Raw genomic sequence first — 6,000 nt, 5'->3', positions numbered from 1 at the left:
TGGAAAATTATGAAGCCCATTTATGTTCTCAACTTAAAAATCCATGAGGTAGAAAAATGTACCACAAAGTGCCAAATACTGTAAGAATTCCAAAATGGTGAGAAATCATGGTGTCAAATGTATCAAAAGATCAACAATTGTATTTGATAGTCAGGAATTTAAATTATTGTAAATACAAGAGGGTGAGCAATTGGTTCAGTGGTGGAATGCTCACCTTGCATGCAGGCGAGCCAGGCTCGATTCCTGAACCATGCACCTAAAAGTATATATATATATATATATATATATATATATATATATATTTTCTTGTATATATACAGATGTAGATATAGATATAGATACACAAGAGTAAGAGAAAACAGGTTGCATGTGATCAGACCACACACTCGAAAAATACAGAAGTATATAGGAGCTAAAAAGAACTGAAATGTTGAGTTGTGATTTTTATATAATTTTTCCCATTTCAGATTAATGGGAACTATATATGTTTAAAGGAAAAAAGGGAAGGCATCAGAAAGATGAAGAGATAGAGTGGAAAGGGAAAGGCATAAAAAATGCAAGAGGCAGAATAGGAGAAGTCAACTTTATAAATGACTTATAAAATACTATGTAACTGCAATAAAACGGTGTCATTCTCCCATTTTAAGACCCACCTACCAGCATCTAAAATTTCCAGACATCTAACTCCAAAATGTCTTAAAAATAATAAAAACCTTCACGAGTTGTTTTTTGCAGAGGACATAAAAGTGGAATAACATCACACAATACACTTCAAAAATTCCTCTTAAAGTATTATTCTCCCCCCACTCAATAATTGCAGCCTATCCATAAACTCTCTGACCTATCATCTCTCATCACACTTTCTTAGACATACTGAATCAAGACCTTACCTATTCCCACCTGGAACTTCCATATGTCCAAGATCCACATTTTGATTTAAAGGCTATCTCTGTCCTTTCTTGTGGGTTCTATTATTTTCCTTTCCATCCACTGCTTGGTACAACAAAGGAAGAGATTTTTCTATCAGGATCTACTTTCCCTAGGGAAGAAAGAGAATATAAATGCTTATAATTTAAAAACTTGGCTCCTCTTCGAAGGGCTACTGTATCAGAAGTTGTTATAGAGACAGTACCTTTGAAGATATTTTAAATATTACTCTTAGATTTATCTTGTATCATTCCAGAGTTTTTAGATTCTCTTTCTTTGGGCTATTTGCCATTACATATGTGCTTAATGTCTGAACCTCTCTTTTTAATTAGGTTATTAGAAACTGAATAAAAAGAAATACGCAACTTATAATGACAGCATTTTGGTTTTCAATCTTTGGTCAAATTAGCTTTTTCTCTGAAGCCCTTTGGGGACACTTCTTTGACAGTTTTCCCTTAATCCATTAGACTGGAATGCCACAGGAGGGGTCAGAGAAATAAAAGAGGATTTCTTTTGCAAAGCAAATATTTTTAAATAGCATTAAAATCATTTGTGCAAATAAAAAATAACCAGAGAGCAACCACTTTCTGTTCTTTCCAGAATGAATTATGACCAGACCCATTTGCCTGATGTTGATCAATATACTTGCTGTGTTACTTTAGTATGCAATCATGCCACCAGGATTGTTAAAAATCCATGGAACCATTTTAATGAAAGCTTGTCCTATGTCAGGATTTTTGTCATTTTGCAGTATATTGTTTATCTAACTGCTCAGTTGATTTCCTTTTTTTTTCGAGTTAATTAATTTAATTTCCTTAGGAAAAGAAACAGAAAGTGGACTGAAGTGTCATCAGCACTATTAACAGCAGAACCCCTTAACTTCACATTTTTCACCTTTGAATTAAGATAAGATTTGATATCTGAGAAATCTACAAGTAAAGCTGCCATCAAGAAAAGTCTAGAAAGAATTTCTATTGCAACATATCATTGAAAAACAGATAATCATGGATTCCCATGAAACACCTGAAAATGACAGAGCTTTGTTGGAAAAGGAAGAATAGCAACGAGCATGTCTCAGAGTTTTTCTTGCCCCAACATGAGGATATTGGTTTATTTCACAGACAGTGCTTCGAAAAAGCTTCAGAAGGGAGAATTCTGGGTGTCAGTGGAGAGGCAAGATTTAAACCTTGTAGACTAGAGAGAGGCAAGGTTCAAACTCTGCAGCTAGATAAAAATCTCTCTTTCCTGGTCAGCTGCAGTTATGGGGTCATTTTATGTGTTTTACAAATTATCCAGTACAATGTTTGGTACATAGTTGAGACTGAATATATATTAACTAAACTTTAATTTTATTTATTTATATTAAATATACTAAATTTTATTCAATATATTTGGTAAAACAAAATAATAGGGTCTATTTACTGTGTTAAGTATATGTAGAATAAATATTATATATTCATTTGCAATAAGGATACTAAGCATATCTAAAACATATAAAGGTGTGAAATATATACATATGTATATGTGTGTGTGTGTATATATATATATATGTTTATATACGTACACACTTTTAATTACTTCTTGGTAGCAACGAAAGACTTTTTTATCTGAATCTTTGCTCCATCAATTTTAAGATTTTCGTACGCTGAGAACTTTTTGCACTGGAAATTAGCCAACATAATTCCATAAATCATAGCGCCCCTACAGAGTCCACAAAATGTCCCCCACCCAAGCTAGAGTAATCTCAATTTATTATACCAAAACATCTGTGTCCATTATTTATTATTGCATTTGTTGAGTGTTTTTCCTTGTTTATATCTACTTTTCCCCTCCTATATCATTTCCCTCAATGCTTCCTCTGTTAGAAGCAAGGTGGACTGTAAGGCAAGTTTGCTGAATTTAATTAATGCCAAGGAAATGGTTATCCTAGCAAAAGAAACAAGGTAAAAGCTTTCAGAATTCTCTCCAGTAGTGAATAAGACTTTCATTGCAAGATACAGGAATCATGAAAGAGGGGAGAAATCTATCCATAGATAAGTTTTTTGAAAATAATTATAAAATTATTGAACTATTTAAACAAAATTGTCATTAAATCTGTGCATAATTCCAATTAAAGAACATCATCCATTTCTGAAATTCTAGTTTTAAAAAAACAGCAAAATGTTTCCATCATTCTCTGGAATGGTTAAGATATTGAATTGAGTATGACTACTTTATATTTATTATATTATCTTTATGACCAGAGCATGGAATCATAGATGTATTACAAAACCTTAATGAATTGAAATGTATTGTTTTTAATTCAGAAAGCATTTTCAGGTCTTTCAGATTTCAGGATCATATATACACATAATATCAGATCTTAAGTTTTTGTACTTGAAGTGAAGAGGATGTAAAGGTCAAAAAAGCTAAAATCTTAGAATTAGTTGGAGCCTGAATTTTCATCTAATCCAAATATATATATTTTTTTGCATGGGCAGGCACCAGGAATTAAACCCAGGTCTCTGGCATGGCAGGCGAGAACCCTGCTTGCTGAGCCACGGTGGCCCACCCCCAAACCTCTTACTTTATAAACTAAAAGTTCCATGAGAATTGATAGCCAAAAAGTCAGTTAAAGAAAGAAGTGAATGTCAGAAGACAGTTGTGACCAACTGATTAAAGAAATGGAATTAATATTCTCCAATCTAATTCAATTCAAAGATTGTAATAAAATATGCTATGAAAGCAACATAAGAATGTAGTGAAGTCAAAGGGTTTACATTCAAGCCGAGGTTTACATTTTATCACCATTACATTTTAAATTGGTGGGCTTAGGTAAATAACATTCTGTGAATATTGATTTCAATTGCTGCTATAATTTTATAGCCAGTTTTATTTTTCAAATATGTGGCATCCTAGAAAAAACTAAAGTAAGATTCCTGTTTTAATTTCCTAGGCTGGTCAAATAAAATACCATGAAATGGGTTGTGTTTAACAATGGGAATTTATTCCTTCACGGATTTGAGACTGGGAAATTGCCTACATCAAGGCATCATCAAGGCTATGCTTTCTTTCCAAAGACCAACTGCCGATGGTCCTTGGCGCCTCTGTCATATGGCAAAGCACATGGTGGCGGCGGCTTCTCTCTCCCTTCTCTTCTAGGTTTGTTTGATTTCATATTGTTGCTTCCTTGGCTTTCTCTCTCTCTGTCTCTCTCTCTCTCTGTCTGAATTTCATTTTCTTATGAAAAACTTAGGGAATAGTCTGATTGAGGTGGTCAAACCTTAACTGAAGTAACCTCATCAAAAGGTCTTATTTACAAAAGGTTTACACCCCCAGGAATAAACTGGATTTAAGAACACGTTTTTCTGGGGTACATCACAGCTTCACACCACCACAATCGTTTTTCCCTTATTTTTATTTAGTTTGAACATTTTCACAACTGCAAAAAGTTGAAGGAACTTCCACATACCAGTCACCTAGATTCCCCAATTGTTAATTTGTTTTATAGATAGATGTAAATGTAAGTAAGATATAATAACTGATAAAGATATAAACATAGATATAGGCATAGGTTAGACATAGACACAAATTTACAGATACACATAGATTTAGAAATCTGTCTTTTCTTCAAAACACACATAGATTTAGAAATCTGTCTTTTCTTCAAAACTACTTGACAGTAAATTACAGACATAACACCTCATCCCTAATTACTTTAATATCATTATATTTTACCCATTATCTCCTTAGAACAAAGACAATCTCCTACATAACTACAATATAATCACATTCATGAAATGTAACATAATTGCAAAAACAATCATACTACATACTACATATGATATTTCCCCTGTGTCTCATCAATATTGTTTATAGCTGTTTTTTCTTTCCTATTCGGAATCCCATAAAATCAAATTATCTCTATTTGTCTTGTTTCTTTACCTTCTTTAATCTAGAACACATTTTATATTTTATGACAGTCACAATTTTAGAATCTAGGCCAGTTGTATTCTAGAATGCCCTGTGTATTTGTCTAATTTCATTTCCTGATTAGATTCAGGTTAAATACTCATATCAGCAATACGATTTTTAGTACTGTCCTTCCCATTACATCATATCGGGAGTCATATAATTCCAAGTGATGGAATATGCTGATTCCATTATTAATGATGGAACATCAATAATCACTTGGTAAAGGTGATTTCTCCATTATAGGGGCAGTTTTTTCTCTTTCTAACTCACATGTAATCTGTGGTGATAATTTTGAGATCATGTGAACATCATGTTCCGAACAACTTTGCATGCAGTTATTTTAACATGCTGTTTGTTTGCTAAAGCTGCCAGGATGCAATATGCCAGAAATGAGTTGGCTTTTACAATGGGGGATTTATTCGTTTAAAAATGTAAAGTTCTAAGCCCATGAAAATGCCCAAATTAGGGCATCAAGAGGACGAAACCTTCTCTGAAGAAAGGCTGCTGGCATCTGGGACATCTCTGCCACAGTGGCTGGCACTCTCCCAGGTTTCCTTGCTTTCAGGTTCTGACTTCAGTGGCTTCTATCATCTCCTGTGGGACCTCTCTTCACTTCTCCAGGTAATTTCTTTAATCTCTGTGAGTTTATACATATCCTCTCATGAAGGTCTCCAGAAAAAGGATTAAGAACCACCTTGAATGAACTGGGTCACATCTCAATTGAAATAACCTAACCAAAAAATCTCACTCACAATAGGTCTGCATCCACAGAAATGGGTTAAAAGAACTATTCTGGGGTACATAACGGCTTCAAAGTAACACACCTCTATTGATAATCTTACCTAAATTGGTTAACAAAATGATTAATTTCTGATTCAATCATTCCTATCATTCCATCTAATTTATTTTATTGAATAAATAAATTTATCTAAAATTCAATTATTAGATAAAATAGTTCAGTAATTCATTTTTCCCATTTTTTTCTATTTTAAAAGTGCCCATATTTGGACACTGTGAATCCATCAGACAGGTTCCACTATACTTTTAACAGGACCCCATTAGTTTTAGAACAGTACTTTCATTTCAAGCACAAAAATATATTTCAATTCACCTTGGCCT

This window comes from Tamandua tetradactyla, chromosome 7 (genome assembly GCF_023851605.1).
Source record: "Tamandua tetradactyla isolate mTamTet1 chromosome 7, mTamTet1.pri, whole genome shotgun sequence".
In the NCBI taxonomy this organism is placed as follows: Eukaryota; Metazoa; Chordata; class Mammalia; order Pilosa; family Myrmecophagidae; genus Tamandua; species Tamandua tetradactyla.
The sequence above is the reverse complement of the archived record's forward strand: the minus strand, read 5'-3'. Positions refer to the sequence as shown.